General features: G+C 34.1%; 1 protein-coding gene across 1 annotated transcript in view; it reads left to right on the top strand.

Annotated features, from left to right (window-relative positions):
- Window positions 1-2,707: 2,707 nt before the first annotated feature.
- The window catches only part of LOC119836831, a 55,535-nt gene continuing 36,775 nt past the window's right edge, over window positions 2,708-21,467 (top strand). Inside the window, exon 1 of the mRNA XM_038362308.1 lies at window positions 2,708-2,911. The gene's annotated coding sequence lies outside the window, so the exon portion shown is untranslated. The remainder of the gene's footprint in view (window positions 2,912-21,467) is intronic.

Below are 21,467 nucleotides of genomic sequence, written 5' to 3'. Positions count from 1 at the left end.
ATTTTCGTGTTTCACTTCTAATTAAGCTTACGGTAATGACGTATAATTGTCCTGGTAAGAGGTTATATTATTTAGGGTTACATTATAGAAGTATTTTACAAATCTCATCTAACATTTTAATGTCATAGAAAAATTAGATAAATGCTTAAAGTATACAAAAATGCCTTGAGTTTCATTGCTACTACGCTTTACTTAGCAGAATTTTCTTTTTGCTTTATTAATGTTATGGTAAGATAAGGATAACGTACCCCGTAGGTGCTTCAAATTTTTGCCCGCCGGGGTCGTCCGCGACCAGCCATACTATGTATGGTTAGGTATTATAACCAGCTCCCGTGGCGTTCAGTAAAGCGACTCGACGGAACTCAGTGGAGTTTTGGACGGTAGGAATCCGACACAACCCACGGCTCCTTCCCCGGGGGTCGTGGGTATGTATGTAGGATTTCCCCACAAAAAAGGTACTTTTTCTACTAATATAATTTTGTATTGATTTAATTGTACTAGACACACTTAAATCAAATTGTTTTTTTTTTCTTGTGACATTTATCTGTATTTTAAAACCCCAAAATCGACATCTGTCTGTGTGTTCCTGTCTTTGGTATAGTATTTCACAAACGGCTGGACCGATTTCGATACGGGTTTTTTTTTTGAAAGCCAGTTTCAGTTGCGGTGGTTCTTACCTAGATTTCATGGGAATATGTTAAAAGTAGCAGCCGTCGCATATTGTCGTATTAAATACTTTCTCATAACTCCTTCAATAAATACGCTTAGCCAGGGCTTGAATAGCAAGATACTACAAGATGGCCCTCAAAATAAACTAGATTTAAGGATATTTTTATTAAAACAAAAAAAAAAATACGTCTTTGTTTTACCATTATACGTAAACCATTCAGGAATTAAAACGGAAGCTTATAAGAAATGTATATGAACATATTATTTACACATTAAACATAAACCAAAGTACATTGAACATCAAACATAGCAAGTGCCCTTGATAGAAATTCTCTTTGATGTGGGCATATTGAGTATACTAAGCTAGGTTTGACATGTGCTCTTATTACAAAGGCTTTGGGACTTACACATAATGTATTATTAATAGGTCAAAAGTATAACTGTAATGTGTAACCACTGAACCACTGCTTTTGAAGTGATTTTAAGTCGTTACCGTTTTAACGTGAGTATCCGATTCCGTCTGATATGTTTCTAATTTTCTTTCTGAATTTCAACAAATCTATCAAGGGTTCGTTTCCTTTTCCTCGCCCTTCCTAGTCCATTCTTTCTTTGCATTTGACAATCCTCTCTTGATCTCTTTCCCCTTAAAAGCGGACAGTGCATTCGCAGTACAATCTCTGCAAATGTTCATGGGCGCTGATGGCTTACTTATCAGGCGAACTAACAGCTCAGTAATACCCAGTTATGGCAAAAAATCCGATAACATGTAGACTTCTGAATTCCATGTATGGATATATTATTGTGCCTCAAATAATAAAAGAGGTTTTTAAGTTTGAGCATTTTGAAAATTACATTACGAAAGAAATAAGATTTCCGAAGTGTTTAGTTTTCTTTTACATTACATAATCAAACAAAGATATTTATATTGACCTATCTGTATATTTCGTAATCTATGTAAGTCTATATACTGCCAATAAATTTTGATATTGATTTGGGTAAGGCCTCTCTAGTTTTAAGTCCTAAAACTAACATTAAGTATTGTTTTCTGTGCTGAATTTAAAACCTATAAGAGAATTTTCAATGATATCCTTTATGCAATCGGTTCGTTCAGTAGTTTTTGCGTGAAAGAGCAACAAACACACACACATTCTTACAAACTTTCGAATTTATAATATTAAGTAGGATAGGATAGGATTAGTAGGAAGTAGGATAGGATTATTATTATTGTAGTAGGATTACGGAATATCTATTACGGAAGCTAGCAATTGCAGCGCGCATACAGAATAAATGATGAAATAAGTTGCTTAAAGGTGAAAATCCTATGCACGCCCAAACATACGTATTTTTTCGAAAAACATAGAACTACATTAATTTTCTCTCGTTTCTTTATTAGAACACAACTAATACTATAAGAAGTAGGGGCGGGGTCGCAAATGATTGCCCCATGCGAGACTGTTCAAATATACCAAAGAAATTAAGTCTTTTGGTGGTGGACAAATGAATTGACGATAATTTTTAATTAGTTTATAACGAACGCGGTTGTAGCTACATGTAGTTTAATATTACTACACTCAGAAAACTCATGTTAAATAGTATAACTAAGCAAAAATTAAAAAAAATGGTGTCTCAAAAACAGTAAACAGTGTAAAATGTGCCCTATTTTTGTAAAAATTTTTTTTCTTTATAATCTTTACATAATTTGCGGATCAATCCAAATATAACAATTATTTACATTAGCAATCACATCATGAAAAAGGCCCCATTTAAACACGTGTTCTGATGACGTCATCACAGTTTAACGCCAATTCCATAGCAATTGTACTTCACGGGAGACCTAAAATCTATAGCAGTAAAGATTTTGCACGACACAATACCATGTTTCGAATCGCTTAGAAATAGGTTGAGCACTACCGAAGAAAACTTATGTCCATAGCTTTCGTATCGCTGAGGGCTTATAAGCTATAAAATAGATGCCACCCTTGCGTTATCGTCCCTCTCGCTCGCACGTCTGAATGAGCATTCGGCTTCCAGTGCGTTTTGAATCCTCGCGTCGGTAGTACGCCGCGCAGTTTCGTTATTCGGCGTTCGAATTTTAAATTCGCGCGGGATGTGAGAATTGCAGATAAATATTTTTTTTATAGTCTGTGCTCTGTGTTGTGGGTGAAATGAGATTGGAATATCTTGCCAGTGTAGTACTGTGATTTGTGGCGGTTTTATGAAAGAGTTCAGTGCACTAAATGAGGTAAATTTTTATGTTTCGCATTTATATCATGTTAAATATTTTATGTGGAAATGCATGTGTAGATAAAATTTTACATACAAACGTAAAAATATATTACGACATAATATTTATGCTGTGTTAGATTTCAATCAAACGATAAATGTTAAAAGTATAACATAATATTTTACACAGCATAGAATATTGAAAAATTGAACATCGGTTTTATTTGAATTTTAATAAGAGTATAATAATTAAGAAAAAAAGCTTAACAATTGTCTATAAAGAAAATAGCTATGTACTGAGTTTATCATTATTCACATAATCTATTCTCTCACTTAGAAAAAATTAAATTCAATATTTCACACACTATATAGTTACGTTAACATATAATTAACTAAATAGAATAAAATCAATTTTCGAATAAAATTAATCAAAAAAATGTTGTTCATTGAAAAATAGAGGATTATTTATAAAATCGGCATATCAAGTTTTCCACCTAATTTCCTTTAAAAAATGAGTTAAAATATTTATCATACTATTACAATATAAAAATATTATTTTTATCATTTCAAAAAAAATACAAAACTAATTTTTTTTAATTTCATATTACATACTTGTATATACTACATAATTAGATTTTGATCATGTATTAATTTTAAGTAGTATTTTGATTGACATCCTAGCTGCCCAACCGCGACGTCAATGGAAATTTCCATGAAATGTTTCACAGCGATATATATCTACGTCACTTTCTAGTCTTTCTATTTCCAGATATAATACTCATTTAAAAAAATTTCGGGTGTGACTTGAAAGATAGACGAACAAACAAACATACTTGCGCATTTATAATGATAATAAGATTTTCTGCTAAAATACATATATTCCATCAATTTCGTTAACTTCATAATTTTGCGTTGTTTTATCATACTAGCTGTATTCGGCGTCACTCGCGTGGTACCCGGTTAAAATATAGCCTATGTGCTAATCCAGACTATAATCTATCTGTGTACCAAATTTCATATAGATACGATAACCTGGTTTCGCGTGAAAGAATAAACAACCATACATCCATCCATACTTACGAACCTTAGCGTTTGGTAGGATTTAAATTATGCCATTCTGAGCTTAGCTCTAAAGCTGAGGCGTTTGTTTGAACACCCTTTTTTCAGGAACTACACCAATTTAAAAAAAAAAAAAATCACTTTTAGATTCTTACGTGATTTCTCTAAGGCTATTTATATACCGCTAATCACTACATAGTATAAAACAAAGTCGCTTCCTCTGTATATCCCTATGTCCCTATGTCCTTATGTTTCTATATATGCCTTCATTTTCAAAACTAGGCAAAGGATTTTGATGGGATCTTTACTTTTTTGATAGACACAGTGATTCAAGAGGAAGGTTTATACGTATAATAACATTTATTAAGCTGCTCCGAAAACAAATGTTTCCTCGTTATAATATTGTTAGTTTAGATATATGGTTTCGTCATTTAATTGGGTTAAAGTATTTATTTTAATTACTAGACTTCTAGACCAGAGTCTTAGGTAGGTATTGAGAGCGCATTACGTCGAATTAATTGCATTTGTAAATATTTCTGCTGGTAATAGACATACTTAACCTACAGATACTGTTTCATTGGTATCGTACAAAAGAATATCAATATATTATTTCTTTTCAACCGAATTAAAAAAAGAAGGAGATCCTCAATTCCACTGTTTTTTTGGGTCTGTCATTTCGGAATTTCAACTGGGAGCATCGATTGAGAAATTTTGGAAACTGGTGCAGCCTGTGTGCCTATTTAAATTTGAACTAATTTAGACAGTTTGAAGTCTTAGTTTTCTGTTAAGAATAATTATTTGAAACCACGTACTGATTATTAAGGTTACATTAAACAACAGGCTAAAATATTAACTCCAAAGAAATAACAAATAATTGATATTGTTCCAACCATGCAACTCAATTTTATGATAACGTTATTTGTACATAAAACACTTTTATTGGCTTTTAGTATGAGTAAACATTACCTGAGTGTTACGATTACTAATTGAACCTAAATTATTTATCCAGGGCGATTACTTGATAGGTAGGTATTTTGGTAGTAAATTGAATGTTAAATCATATCCTATAATTACTCAAAAAGACGATTCCTTTTAGATAGAAGACCTCCCAATGCCCTATTAAACCACTATATAAATAGTACAATTAACGATTCAATTAAATTGCTTGTTTTACACTAAGTTTGTATAATGTTGATGGGTTGGGTTTCTTACAGTTTCTATTTATATTTTGCAGTTATACGTTCCCTTTATAAATACACTTATTTGAGACTAGCTGCGCCCCGCGGTTTCACCCGCGTAAGTCGGTATCCCGTGGGAACATCGGGATAAAAATATCGGGATAAATTGCCTATGTTATTCCAGTTGTCCAGTTGTCTACGTACCAAATTTCATTACAATCTGTTAAGTATTTCTTGCGTCAAAGAGCAACTAACACACACACATCCTTACAATCTTTCGCATTTTTTATATTAGTAGGATATTTTTTTATATTAGTAGGATATTTTTTTACTTATTTATTAGTACTAAAATTACCATTCTTTAACATCTTTTTTACTCATGTATTTTTCGTTTCTAACGGATCAAAAACGCTATTTATTTCTAATTACATTTATCAGGATTCACTCTGATTAGAAATGTTTGTATTCTAGAAGTTTTCCATTACAAAAAAATAAAACTATTAATGTCACTGTAGCATTATTATTAAACGTTACGAGATAGTAACAGCTTGTAAATAAATAATATGCCAAAAGAACCTCCCAGTATCTAGGTCATTCTACTTTAGTAATAATATATTAGACGTGAGGGATTTTATTTAAATTTAAAATCACTTCACTCCAGCCCTGTCCGCATGTGTTTGATAAGAGAATTTATTTTATCACAATTACCTTTGGCTGGTATTATATGCAGAAATGTAAATATTAATTTTGAGCCAAATTTGTTGCATATTTACTCCTACAAACCGACTTTGCATGTGGTATTTGAGCACGCTTCGGTACGGATTGTTCCAGCTCGCACCGGGAAAGTACCACACCCCCATAGAAAACCGGCGTGAAATAGTGGCATACCACTGTTCGCTACGGTGAGTGAGGGTGCCGAAGGCCCGTTTTATGATCCTATTGTGTGATCCTTTCCTTTTCCCTCACTCCTTAAAAGCGGGCAGTGCATCCGCAGGGGCACAATCAGGCGAACCACCAGCTCTTATGCTCGCTATAACATAAAAAAGATTCACAAATTCGCCTTTTATAGTCCGGTCAATTTAGACATTCGAAGTTACATAAAGTCCCAACAAGCTGAATTTCTGTGAAATTGTTCAAAACATAATTATAAACAATGTCAAGAAGTTCCCCATCATTCCCGTGTAAGGAAAAAAATTTATTCAAGGTCAAAGGTCCAAAAAATGAGTTTTTCGAGATTTTCAGCAAAACGGTAAGTTTTATTATAAAAGTACCTCAAACAAAAATTGCTAAAAGGGATGCAGTGCTAAATGTGGTAGCAAAAAAGTCGGACTGATTTGTTCTTTGGTATGCACAAATGGCCGGTCGTGCTTTAATATTGAGTCACAAACAATGGAGAATTTGTTTGACTCCGACGAAGTATCATGCGATACATCGCTATTGGTGTAATTTACTTGCATCCAAAATGAAGATAAAGAAGAAGCAGGAGATGAAAAATAAGAAGAACAACAAGAATTTTCCTAATCTTTAAAAATTTCCGTTATTTTGCAATAGTTTTACATTAAACAGGATCACAACTGACCCGTGGAGTAGGCCTAACGGGGAAACCACGTTAAAAAACGCGCTAAGTACAGTACCTCGTAGGTGGCGTGGAAACATGTGCATATTATGACGATAACAACTTTTATAACTTTTTGAATCGTTATATCTCAGAAACGGTGGCTCGTAAGAAAAATAATATTGACACAATTTTTATAGATAATTTTATTATCTACAATTTTTGTCTGAGGTACTTTTATGACAAAACTTACCGTTTTGCTGAAAATCTCGAAAAACTCATTTTTTGGACCATTGACCTTGAATAATTTTTTTTCCTTACACGGGAATGATGGGGAACTTCTTGACATTGTTTATAATTATGTTTTGAACAATTTCATAGAAATTCAGCTTGTTGGGACTTTATGTAACTTCACTCTCATTTTTTGGTCTTAATTGACCTGACTATTATTGTCGATTTTCAAATACCAAAAGCGACTATTTCCTACAGTTTCCACATAAAGCACAAAGGATGTTCCACAAAACGTATCTTGATTAAAACAGAATTCATTAACGTTTTGAAAATAGACCGTCACAAATAAACTTTTGTATAATGAAAGTGTAGTGCAATATGTATGAAGTATTTTACCAAGCGAGTACTGGCGGAAATGGTAGCATATTCTTTTCACGACTGCTTAAATAGGTGTAATGTTTTCACGGTTCGTTTGTGTATGTGTGTATTATATTTTATGTAGCTTCGTGTGTTGGCCCTATTGAACTCTAGATGATATACTTTTGCAAATAGCAGTGATGATATTTATTAAAATTGAGAATTAAGAATGTAAATATATAAGTGTAATGCTTGCTTTTCTTACAAATTATCTATAATGCTTTTGTATGCGTTGGATATATTTAGATTAGTTGGAGGATTTTTCATATTAAAGTATGCACATTTAGATACAACATGGACTTCATAAGTATCTAATATATAAAATTCTCGTGTCACAGTTTTCGTTGCCATCCGAAACGGCTTCACCGATTTTGATAAAATTTTTTTGCTCATCCGATATCTATGAGAATCGGCCAACATCTATTTTTCATACCCCTAAATGATAAGAGGAAGGCAGAACAGCGTTTGCCGGGTGCAGCTAGTATTTAAATAATACTAGCTTTTCGCCCGCGCAGTTGAAAGAAAAGATACACAGACCCAGTGTATTCCACACATCATTCCCGTTCCCGTGGATTAAAATTAAAAAAAAACTATCTTGTGTCCTTTTTTGGGTCTCAAACTACCTCGATACCAAGTTCTATCCAAATCCGTTCAGCTGTTTTTGAATTATAAATATCTTTATAAGCACTACTTTTTTATATATTTAGTTGTACTTGGTGATAATTAAGAGTTTCATCATACATATTATGAGAGAGTTAATTTGCTTTAAGTGAATTTTCGATTAATAATTTTCTCTACTGTCTGGGAGAAACTGCTTATAGCTATAAGACCGTCCTTTGTTCATTTTAAGTTATTATAGTATGTTCTGTTTGTTTTATAATTACATTAGTTTATGGTGTAGAAATAAAGTACCTCTCATTAATTTTTAAATGTTTGGCAAATTTTCATACATCATACAGGATAAAATTTAATTATCCCTTTATTAGATTATAGATAGATTATCGCGGGATGAAATATAGCACTGTATATGATGATGTCTTGTTTATTGCTAGTTTATATATATAAAATACAAAGGAAAACAATTAAATAAAAAATAATTATATAAAAAAATCAATTGTTGTTCGTTACTCTTGCTAAAACTCAAGAATGGCTGGTCTGTTTTTTTGTTTAGTCCAGGGAAGGTTTAAAAGGTAAGAACAATACGGAGGCGGGCGAAGCCGCGGGCAAGAAGCTAGTTAATTATAAAATTAAAAAAACAAAAAGGCGCACTCACAACCACTATAGTTAGGGCATAGATAACTTTATAGTTACTACGTTTTAAGGTCAATGAGATTGGTGAATGAATTACACAAGGTCATTTTAGCCACTGCCCCACTCAGATAAAATAATTCATTTACGAGTAAATGTCGCCTTTTAAAGATTGCGTACATTGAACTAGCTGCGCCCCGCAGTTTCACCCGCGTAAGTCCGTATCCCGTAGGAAAATCGGGATAAAATGTTGCCTATATGTTATTCCAGTTGACCAGCAGTCTACGTACCGAATTTCATTGCAATCGGTTCAGTAGTTTTTGCGTGAAAGTGCAACAAACACACGCACACATCCTTACAAACTTTGGATTTATAATACTAGCTGCGCCCCGTGGTTTCACCCGCGTAAGTCCATATCCCGTAGGAATATCGGGATAAAAAGTTGCCTATATGTTATTCCAGTTGTCCAGCTAACCTACTCTACGTACGTCTACGTACCAAATTTCAAACGGTTCAGTAGTTTTTGCCTGAAAGAGATAAGATATTCCTACGAGATACAGACTTACGCGGGTTCAGCTACTATAAAATAAATATAAAATATGATTATTCAAAAAAAGTTTTTTTCTACGTAAGAAGCGTAAGGTTATATGCAGACCTCACGCCTCCACAAATAGAATGCCGACTTTAAATGGAAACGGATAAAGAAAGAATTGACGAGAGGAATAAAGGAAAGGGCTGGGAAAGGTAATGAAGAGGATACGGTCTACGGGCATCCATGATACAATAATGTACATTGGACATTGCACAACATTTCCTAAACAGGATTAAAATGTACTCGAATGATCGATATCGCGGAATGTATAAATTCAATTCCACATCAGATGGATCGAAATATGTTCCAATGCAGACGGATTGGAATCTCGCGTCGCGTAAAGTAATTGAAAATGTCTGGAAACATTAACAAGATTATATTTTTTGTCCTTGGAACCATTATATATATAAGAGGAATAGGTCAAAGAGGTTTATACCAATAACTTTTAGTCGAGCAGGCTTCGGCACGAATTGGGCCAGCTCGCGCCGGTGAAGTACCATACCCCCACAGAAGACTGGCGTGAAATAGCATTATGCTGTATTTCGTTCGGTGAGTGGGGGAGCCGGAGGCCCATATCCTTTTCCTTACCTTTCCTAGTCCTTTCCTTTATTCCTCTCGCCAATCCTTCCCCCAATTTAAAATCGGCAATCCATTTGTAGAGGCGTAAGGTCTGCCATGGTCCTTATGTCTCTGCAAATGTTCATGGGCGGTGGTAGCGCTTACTATCAGGCGTCCTACCAGCTCCATTGTCAACTGTGACATAAAAAAATCGCAGCGTCACTCGTGTGGAGCCTGGGACAAATTTATATTCAAAGATTTAATTAAAACGTGTTGAAAAGTAGCCTATGTGCTAATCCAGACTGTAATCTATCTCTGTACCAAATTTTATATAGATACGATTTTGCGTGAAAGCGTAACAAACATCCATACATCCATACTTAGTTTTGAATGTAATACGAATATGGGTAACTCGCTGCACCCCGCGGTTTCACCCGCGTAAGTCTGTAGGCCGTAGGAATATCGGGATAAAAAGTATTATTCCATTTGTCCAGCTATCTACGTACCAAATTTCATTGCAATCGGTTCAATAGTTATTGCGTGAAAGAGAATAAAAATCCATATATGCATACATACATCATGGATGTATGTATGAAAGGTATGGATGGCCATACTCATAAACTTTCGCGTTTAATATTAATAGGATAAACATAGAAATTAATAAGATTAACTTATTTATGTTTTATGTATCGAGAAAAGATTTAGGTTAAATGGTATCGTAACATAATTGAGTATGCTTCAATATATCACATTGAATTATTTCTGTTAGCTTAGAACTATTGACTGGGTGACCCGATTTGATGACCCTTTTTTTATTTGAAAGATGGTGCCTTTGTGTTCCCATTTTGGTGTAATTTTGAAATTTGAAAGCAGCTTGGTATTTGTTTCAAAAAATTATTTGATATCGTAATGATTATTTAGATAATATTAAATACCAGGATAAAATATTGTAATTGCAAATAGCATAATGTTGATCCAAACATCCAATTGATATTTATGATAATGTTCTTTGTACATAAAACGATTTTATTGCCTTTTAGTATGAGTACACAGTATCTAAGTGTTTCAATTATTACTCATCCTACTAATATTGTAAATGCGATAGTTTGTAAGGATGTGTATGCGTTTGTTACTCTTTCACGCAAAAACTACTCAACTGATTGCAATGAAATTTGGTACGTAGATAGCTGGTCAATTGGAATAACATTTAAGCAACTTTTTATCCCGATATTCCTACGGGATACGGACTTACGCGGGTGAAACCGCAGGCGTTTCTTCTAAATGCGAAAGTATGTAAGGATGTGTGTGTGTTTGCTAAGTGTTGTGTGTAAAGCTATTTGACGAAGGAAACTTACTTCTGAACTGAAACTAACGAATATATTTTCTTGGGATTTTATAGGTTTAAAGTATGATTTATCGGACTTGGAATTATACGTCGCGGAGCGCATGTGTCCCAGCAGTGGGAACATATATGGGCTAATGATGATGATGATAATCTTGTGTTTGTTTTCCGGATGGCTTCAAAGATTCAGGGTAAGGCGTGCTTTAAATATGCTAAGTCTCCTGATGTATGTAGCCAATGCAGATTTAATTGCTGTGCTTCATTTTTGTATTAAATAAATAATTCACTTTAATTCGACTTGCAAAAAAAAAACGAGGTTCGATGTTCGTCTCTATGTATTTGTTATGTATGTTAGAGCTTATTTCCGGCAATTGGGAACCGATTTATATTTATGTACACTGTAAGTCTAACGGTAGTAGATAATACATACATACTACCTCCTTACTACTTAGTATCAGTAGTAACATACTACATACCTATTTACTACCTACTTGATTTGCACCGACTTTAAATATTATATGATTATGTTTATTTATTTTTCAGTTTTGAGTGGTTTTAAAGTCGGTTTAATTCCCCTGCAGTGTAGAAGTGTGGGAGACAGTTTTTGTCCGTTAATTTACCGTGGAGGAATCCGCAGGAAACAGCTATGTATATTGCATAGACACACAAAAGAACGTCACGCATACAAATCAACAACAACCAACAGCCAGCATATGGGAACTTTGATTATTGAATCAAAAACCAACCAGCAAAAATCACTGACCCGCGACAAAATAGCGTAATGCAGGGAGAAAAATCCGTTTGTCTATTTTTCGCTGAGCGGGTTTTTTGAAGCAATTATTCATTGGTCTTTTTGTTTGAATAGATTTACATTGCAGCGGGTTTTAGAAGATAAAATCCAATGGCGATTTATTGGAACATTTAATTGTTAATTGACTTTGTCTGTTAGATTTATTGATGAGGCATTTATTCTTGGCTATTGTTGTTTGGATGTTTGTGTTTAAGCACTAATAGGGAAAGTCATATCTATTGTCTATATATAAATATATGTAATAAGCTATTCGAAACGTAGTCATTGATAATATTCATATTTTTTGAACTAGCTATAAGGCATACATATAGCCTCTGCAATAATTTCTTAATCCTACTTCCAACTTCCTCATAATATTATAAATGCGAAAGTTTATAAGTATGTGTGTGTTTGTTGCTCTTTCACGCAAAAACTACTGAACCGATTGCAATGAAATTTGGTACGTAGACAGCTGGACAACTGGAATCATATATAGGCAACTTTTTATCACGATATTCCTTCACAATACGGACTTACGCGGGTGAAACCGCAGGATGCAGCTAGTTATTTGATAATTCTTATTTCTAGATGGTGATGGTCGCTTACTATCAGGCGATCCACCAGCTCCTTTGCCTTGCACCTAAAAAGTACCTTTTATTTTATAAAAACATCTAAATAAACAATAATGTATAAAACTGACCGCATCATATGGCTGCATAATTCGTTGTCGTAGATTATTAAAGCGCTCCCTGTAAAGTAAGGCCGTATGTAAAACTGTTTGTGGAAACCGTCTAACTTGCCGCTACTATTTTGTTTGTTTGCAATTCCGTTGTTTGTTCCCAACTGTTTGAAAAACGATCAGTTTATTTGGGCCGAAAGTTACCGAATTATTTATTTATTCTGCTTATTTTATCGTCGTGACATTTGTGTAGTTTAGTATATTATGCTGAATTAGACTTTAGGCTTCTAACCTAATCCTATCCTACTAATATTATATATAAATGTGAGGATGGATGTGTCACGGATGTGTACTCTGTCACGCATAAACTAGTGAACCGATTGCGATTAAATTTGGTACGTAGATAGCTGAACAACTGGAATAACACATAGGCCACTTTTTATTCCGATATTCCTACGGGATACAGACTTACGCGGGTGAAACCACAGGGCGCAGCTTGGTGAGATGAATAGATAATGTAGCTCATAAAAGGAAGAAAGTAGTGAAACCGAGGCGTATTTGTCGAATATTTAGTCGTGAGCTATGTATAAAAAAATCTCGTGTCATAGTGTTTGTAAGAAGATGAAAAACGAATGTCCAAGAATTAAAGTTTCGACGCCTTACGAAATTTCTAACATAACTTCCTAATTAAATCCTGAGTCTTGTGAGGCTAAAGTCTGTCTTAGACGTGGGAACGATAATGAACCGATGATGCTGCAAATTGTAATCTAATACAGGGAGCATTTCCGAGAGTCATCATTCCAGTCTACTCTGATTAAAATCTTATATGAAATAACTATTTTCTGTAAAAAAGGTTAGCACCTTGCGGGGAAGTAAAACTCGAAATTCTAAAACGGAATAAAATTACAACAATCTCCTATCCTACTTCCAGCTTCCTACTAATATTATAAATGCGAAAGTTTGTAAGGAAGTGTGTGTGTTTGTTGCTCTTTTACGCAAAAACTACTGAACCGGTTGCAATGAAATTTAGTACGTAGATAGCTGGACAACTGAAATTATACATAGGCAACTTTTTATCGCGATATTCCTACGGGATACGGACTTACGCGGGTGAAACTGAGGGGCGCAGCTAGTCAAAAATAAAAGAATCAATTGAATTGAGTGCAACCTTCATTTTTGAGTCGGTTGGAAACTTAGGTAAATTTAGTAAGATACATTTTTTAACTTACTGCAATACTCATATTCGGAAAATTAATAGTATTATTTGAAACATGTTTTTTTATAGATATCTGTTTATTTTTATTTTTCCTGTCGCACTGTTTCGTTAAATAGATGTTTTTTCTTTCTTAATATTTCGACATTTGCGAAACTACTGCGTTTTGTTAATTACAAAGCCAACTAATTATGAACCACTACTGTAACTACTGCAATGCATTGGTAAACTCATTACAGTAACAACTACTTAGCTGTTATACTAATTTAAATGAGCAAAATTACACCCAACATTTAATCATCACCATCATCAGCCCATTTATGTTCCCAATGCTGGGACACAGGCCTCCTATGAGGGTTCAGGTTATTCATCACGCTGGTCAAGTGCGGGTTGGCAGATGTCACGTGTCGTCGAACTTTTGATTTTTGGACATGCCGGTTTCCTCGCGATGTTTTCCTTCACCGTTTTAAGCAGTGGTGATGTTATTCACATGTGCAGATAAATTGAAAAATCAATTTATTTCCTGCACGCTCGCCCGGTCTCGAACCCCGACTTATCGAATTGAAGTCCGAGGTTCTCACCACTGCTGTGCCACGTGCACACTGCCAACATTGAATAGTTATTAGCTTTAACACATTAATGAATCTAATCAAGTTGAGAGCAACCAGAGTTTAGTAAAATTTAATATATTTTATGTAAACATTAAATGACGACTCTGGGACGAACTAGCCTCAAAATTCTAAAATGGGACCGAATAACATCAATGTCCTATAAAAAAATCACGCCAATTGCTTGAAAACCCCCGTAGCTGTAGTTGAAATAAAAAAGTACCGTCGAATTGTGTTGAAATTGTGAACCTCCCTTCTGGAACGTCTTTTAATAAACAATTGTCATATTACAACTATCCCACGCTTTTTCCGCACTAAGCCCCCAATTTTTCCAATTCTCCAACTACCCGCAAACGCTGACAAAAACATAGATTCATCGTAAAAAGCCCCACGAAACGTGATCACGCTCCGGTCACGTATGCGCACGTGACAGCAATAATAAGCATCAAAAGTCGTAAATTGGAAAATTTTCAAACTTCAATAACAGTCTCGTAACAAGTGTAAAACGAATTGGTATTCAATTTTTTTCAGCGTTATATTGCATCATGTGGAGTGCAATAGATTTATATGGGTCATAACGTGGGGACGTGAGTGATTTTCATTTATAAGCAAGTCATAAATATCACAATTGTTATGATAAATGCGAAACGGATATCTCTATACATATCTACTCTATACACATACATTTACCATGCGTTATTGTAGCAAATTAAATGTGGATGAAAAATGAATCACAGACTATTAGAATTTAAGATTATGTACTTAAGATGACTAGACCAAAGGATGACTAGATTAAGAATATTCCACATTAACGGTTTTTTATTTAATTAAATACACATATATGACATATATAATTGTATACTATTCATACCATTGTAGATTTAAATTCGAGAAGCACTTTGTAAGATATATAGTGTCGGACTCACACCGCTAAAAGCAACTACAGAGTTCCTTATCGCATCTTTTCAGTAGACACTGCTTACGTAAAACTGTGTTGTGGCGATTCAAAGTACTTCTAGAAGAAGGCTATTTTTTATAAATAAATTATTTGAATTTGAGTTTTAAGAAGCAGTCGCATATTGATTTAACTCTGTCCTAACTTTACTGTGTTTAGTCGTGTCACTAAGTTGTCACAATTAAGGAATAAATCTGTGCCTATATCTAAGGGTATATATATGTAAAATGTGGTGGTTTCACATAGGAATCTTTGGATCGAATTGAAACTGTTACTGATTTTATTTCTTTCAAAATTTTCCGTATAAACTTTTTCAACGAATTTTTAAAAATGGCCGTTATTATTTTATGCAATAATTTCTGAACTCATCAGAAGAATAATATTAAATGTGGGAGTTGATTCACGATTCGGCATGAATTGGGGCATCTCAACCAAACCACACCCACATAGAAGATCGGGTGAATAGTAGCATGCTACTGTGTTTCGTTCTAGAGCCCGTATCCTTTTCTGTACCCTTTCCTTCTCTTTTCCTTTACTGGGCCTACATACTTTTCACACATTTTCTTGCATTAAATACATTCTAAAGTTCTTGTTTGTTACCTGTATCAAAAAGAGCAAGTCCATTTTACAAGTATCTAAAAAAGCTTAATCCTGAACTTTGTATAGCAGCAACACTGACTTCACAATATAAAGTTCCGTTCTCACAGTCGCAAAGACACTTCGCAGTTTTTCTTCTGAAACAAAGCGAATTATAAATGAACGAGCACCGAGCAAATGTTAAAAAAGAAGCACCCGATGTTCGACGTTTCAAAGTTTTTCACTGGAATAATCGGTGACTACTTGCATTTAGCTGAGACGCAATGTTCTGAACTGTTTGATAATAATTTTGAAATATACCATAAATTCATATCACTATAATAAAAAAAAAATCGTCAAAACAACTTCATCACCATCAGCTTATATATGTTCCCATTGCTGGGACACAGGCCTCCTATAGGGTCAAAACAACTTGTTAATATAAAATAGGGGATGTAATTGGCAGGCTTCTCTCGAATGTAAAAAAATATTAACGATGTGAATTGTTAAGAGTCAGCAATACAAGCAACTAGCTGCGCCCCGCGGTTTCATCCGCGTAAGTCTGTACCTCGTAGGAATATCGGAATTAAAGTTGCCTATAAGTTATTCCAGTTGTCCAGCTATCTACCCACGAAATTTCATTGCAATCGGTTAAGTAGCTTTTGCGTGAAATAGTAACAAACATACACACATCTTCACAAACTTTCGCATTTATAATACTAATAGCTGCGCTCCGCGGTTTCACCTGCGTAAGTCCGTATCCCGTAGAAATATCGGGATAAAAAGTTGCCTATATATTATTCCAGTTGACTGGTTGTCGACGGCCCAAATTTCATTGCAATCGGTTTAGTAGCTTTTGCGTGAAAGAGCAACAAAACACATCAAACATCCTTACAAACTTTCTCATTTATAATATTAGTAGGAAGTAGGAAGGATAGTAGGATATAATAATCGATAAACAGACGCGCATAAAACAGACACCCACACATTGAATAATCTAAAACAATATAAGTAGAAATATGGTCCATTAGTAAAAATCATGTTTCGCACACTACAAGGTACAGTACAGTCAATATGTAAAAACTTTATAATAATAATTTATTTGTCCGCAACTTAAAGCGTGTCTGCTCCAACTAGTTCGCGATTCTTTAAAAATCGTGTTGAATTATTTCCTCAAATAATAATTTATAACTTTAAAATCGAAAGCAATGGTCCACTCTCCGGGGAAACGGTGCAAATTTCTTTTCTCTGCACTTTCTATTGAATCGATATTTATTATGATACGTTACTGGATTTTTTAGCGTATTTATATTAATTGTAATGAGATATTTGTTTTTTTGTTTGTTTTAAAACCTTTAAAGCTATATATAAGATATAATAATAAAGCTAATAAAGCTATATATATATATATAAGATTTCCCGCCCCAAGAAAAGGTTCTTGGGGCGGGAAATCTTGGAAAAAATATAAGCTTCGGTGAGCAAAAGCTGAATAATAATATAATATAAGTGAAGTCCCGTGTCCCCTAGTGGGGTATGGGGCAGACGATGTATATCTGTTTCACTGATCGATTTTCTTTACGGACAAGTAGGTGATCAGCTTTCTTTGTCCTGCCAGACCGAGACATTTTTTTATGCGTCCTCACCGGGAATTGAACCCAGGAACCCTCAGTTCTACACTCATTCATTAACCACTGTACCAAGGAGGCGGTCAAGTAATAATATAATGTATACATATAAGTTCTATTTGACGTATAAAAAAGAAACTGATGACACACCCAGTAAGTATCTAATTGTAGTTCCTATTTCAATTATAATAAAACAAACGAAACTTTCCACTCCGTTGTAGTTAAGACATGCTTCGAAGTAAATTAACTACTTACTAATCTAATAACCCTGGAAATTAACCACTTTATTATAATTACAAGTCTCGCAAATTGATGACAAGAATGAAACGGGTTTATATATTAGTAGGATAATAGCAACTTCCAATCTTACTAAAACACACATTAGGGGTTTGTTTGATACGATAGTGAGCAGACTATGTAACATGCGATAGCGAGTGGTACATATTGTATTCAAATAGCTATGCCCCGTGGTTCTGTAGGTATGCACATCCTACTAATATTATAAATGCGAAAGTTTGCAAGCATGTGTGTGTGTTTGTTGCTCTCATGCAAAAACTACTGAACCGGTTGCAATGAAATTTGGTACATATATAGCTGGACAACTGGAATAACATAGAGGCATTTTTTTATCCCCTTTTTCCTACGGGATACGGACTTACGCGGGTGATATCGCGGGGCGCACCTAGTCGTATATAATGTTAGTATAGTCTTCTTCAATTAATGAACTATTGGATGCAAAAATATTTATGTCAATACGCACCTGTAGTTCCTGAGATAAAGGAGTTCATACAAATAAACTCTTTACTGTTATTACAGTTGATATAGCTTACGACGTAGAAGGATTAAAAACTGCAAAATAACGTTAGTGTTAAAATACAGAAAGTGCAATAACATTAAAATTAAAATGTTTGATCTCTAAAATGTGACGTATTTTATCTGACATAAGGTCTTATTTTCAGGCGTCGCATTCACGCCATAGCTCCACGTTTTTCCACACTAATATGTAATTCCTACAACATATATGAATAGCTGTGTAGACCATCTGAAGCCATAAATTCCTCACAGTTTTTAACACTTCTAGGTAACCTCCCTCTCCCTGGGAATTATGGTAATAATGTATAAATCAGGAAGGGTTCCAAGGGTTACAATATACTACAATTTATTATTATATAATACATTTATATATTACAATATAAAAATTTAATTTTTTAGAGAAACTTGAATATTTTTTTATAAAAAAAAACGGTTTTTATGTCACAGTTGGCAAAGGAACTAGTTGCGTGATGCTAAAAGCAGCGCTCATGATCATATTAGGAGCCTCGATGTTTCGAATTTAACTAACTATAATCGTTCTGTCGTTCTAGAAATTAAAAACTTTTCAACGGATTTTAACGCGATATATTCATTATATTATTAACTCGACGTTTTGAACATTTTACAGCGAGCTTGGTCACGGTCACGGTAAAATCAAACACAAGAAAATACTATAATCGTTCTGTCACAATATCCTCACTAAAAATAACTCAACGAATGATATATTTGTCACAGTTTTAGAAACAGTATTGCGTTTCCCTTTGACTTGTACCACAGGATAAATTTCACTATGGGTATCGCAGTCACGACAATTTTCCTTTGAAAACCAAACACCATGTAGAGGGTGCTTGCAAGTAAGTGATTAGTACAAGAGTATCACATCAGGCTGGTACAGAAAAATTTGTGAATATGAATTCTAGTGACATGCAATTACGGTTGATATTGGCTTATTTTTACGCGAGTATTTTGAATTTAGAAAGAATAACGAATGTTTATCTAATAACACCAGCTAATTAGACCAAAAAAAAACATGGAGCATAAAACCTCCTTTCCGAAAAAAAAAACTCTTCTACGTTTACAAATAAAAGACTTCACTCGCTTTTTAGTGTTCTTATGCGTACAATTGCTTGTGACCACGTAAAATCTTCAAGTGTTCGACGCTTCAATTTAAATAATAAATTATAAATCACGTGTAAGATATGTTTACGAACTCTTAGATAGCACTTTTAGGTCAGTTGGTTCTATGCCCTCCGTGATAGTCGGACTAGATTAAATAATTAATCAGAATCCATATTATCAACACATAAACTAAATAATATTATAAATCTGAAGAGTTTGTTTGTTTTGTTGAACGTGTAAATCTCAGGAACTATAAGTCCGATTTGAAAAATTCTTTCAGTGTTAGGTAGCACATTTATTAAGGAAGAGTTTAGGCTAAATAACATCCGGTAAACGGTAGGTGAACCGCAGGGCACCGCTAGTCAACATATTAAAGTAGGACTTGCGGCTCTTCAGCCTAAACGTTACTGCTCTAAAACATAGCAGTCATAAAGTATATACTTAAATGAATAAAAATATAACTATGATAGAATACATTTTTGATATTAAAATGTAACTGCTTAATCTACCATAGATTAAATAGGCCAACCACAGCTAAGATGTTCTTTTTAACACTGCTAGTTTATCTAAATGCATCATTGATCGAAGGCTTAATACAATGTTCTAGCAATTTGGAAGCGATTTGCGTAATATCAGGTAAATTAGGTTCGGATTCACAATGCTGTGCTATCCGAAATCATAGAGCATCGAAATTTGCAATGTAACAAACAATACGGTCTCTGGTACAGACAAGCTAATCTATGCCTCCATCAAATTCGAGTGTTCGTGCTCTTCACTCACACGCAATTAAATCGTGCGTCCCTTTCTAGCGTGGGATACTATCTCTGATTGCAGATACTGTATCACGAGATGCTTGTAAAAAATAGGTATAGGTATATATAAAAGATGTACAAAACTGTTGTAGTCTCATAAAAGTATCGATATACTAAAAATTTATACATACGCAGTTTTAATTATGCAAAAAGGATATAGTTTTTCAAATTCAACTTCACGCGAATGTTTTAAAGTTGTTTTTACAAGCTGAGAAGTGAGCGACATGGATTTAGCACGCTTGTATTAGCTTCACTTGTATGTTTGTATGTACCCGACACCTTGGAGTCAATTTAGACTCAATTTAAAAGGACAGATTCAATTTAAACTTTGTACCCTTACAAAGGATCAGTAACAAGACAATAATATTCTGAATTTATCGTATCGCCTTGAAACCACCAGAATTCAATAATTTCCTTACATATACTCTGTATAAGAAAAGGTGAGACAAATAAGTTGAATCTATAATTAAAGTGGGTTTTCCATTTCCTTTATTTATCACAAAACAAAAAAGCAGGATATAGGCAGAGGATATGGGTAAAGTTAATAATGAATCAAATCTCAGGCTGAGGAATCAATTCAGACTGCGCTAGTTGCATCGTATAATCGAACATTCGAATCTTTATTGCAAATCCATTAGAGTTAATTCACTATTCCTGGAACAGAGCGCTATTAGTAAATAAAATACCACAAATTGCCCCCATTTCACATACAATTTCATTGAGCGTAAATGCATTTTGATTATAATTTAGGCATTAGTATTGGCGTTTCATTTTAGCGAAACTTTCGGTTATGTTGTTAAAGTTTTATTTGACTATGAGTAATGCAATACACAGAGTATTTAATCACTAAAAGAAATGTCTTGAGGTGTCTATGTAATTGTTTCTTGCCGTAACAAATCTGTAACCTTACTTCTGTATCGAATCTATCGAACTAGCATGTATTCAGAAGAACATCATATATTTATAATTTTCTGTACAGCACTAGACCACATACTAATTTTAAGACATATTATAAAACATGCTGTAAGCTTTTGCAGTCCTCTTAAGTCAAAAATTACTTGACCGTTTAAAAAAAAAATCTTTTACAATTAGATCGGGCGATCCTTTCGTTGTAAAACAGGTTACAATTTGTTTATCCTAGATGAGCCGGGTGAATAAATACACCTATTATATATACCTACCGGGTAGCGCTTAAATACACCTAT

The sequence above is a fragment of the Zerene cesonia genome, chromosome 25, assembly GCF_012273895.1.
Source record: "Zerene cesonia ecotype Mississippi chromosome 25, Zerene_cesonia_1.1, whole genome shotgun sequence".
In the NCBI taxonomy this organism is placed as follows: Eukaryota; Metazoa; Arthropoda; class Insecta; order Lepidoptera; family Pieridae; genus Zerene; species Zerene cesonia.
This window is presented reverse-complemented; position numbering and strand designations above follow the sequence as displayed.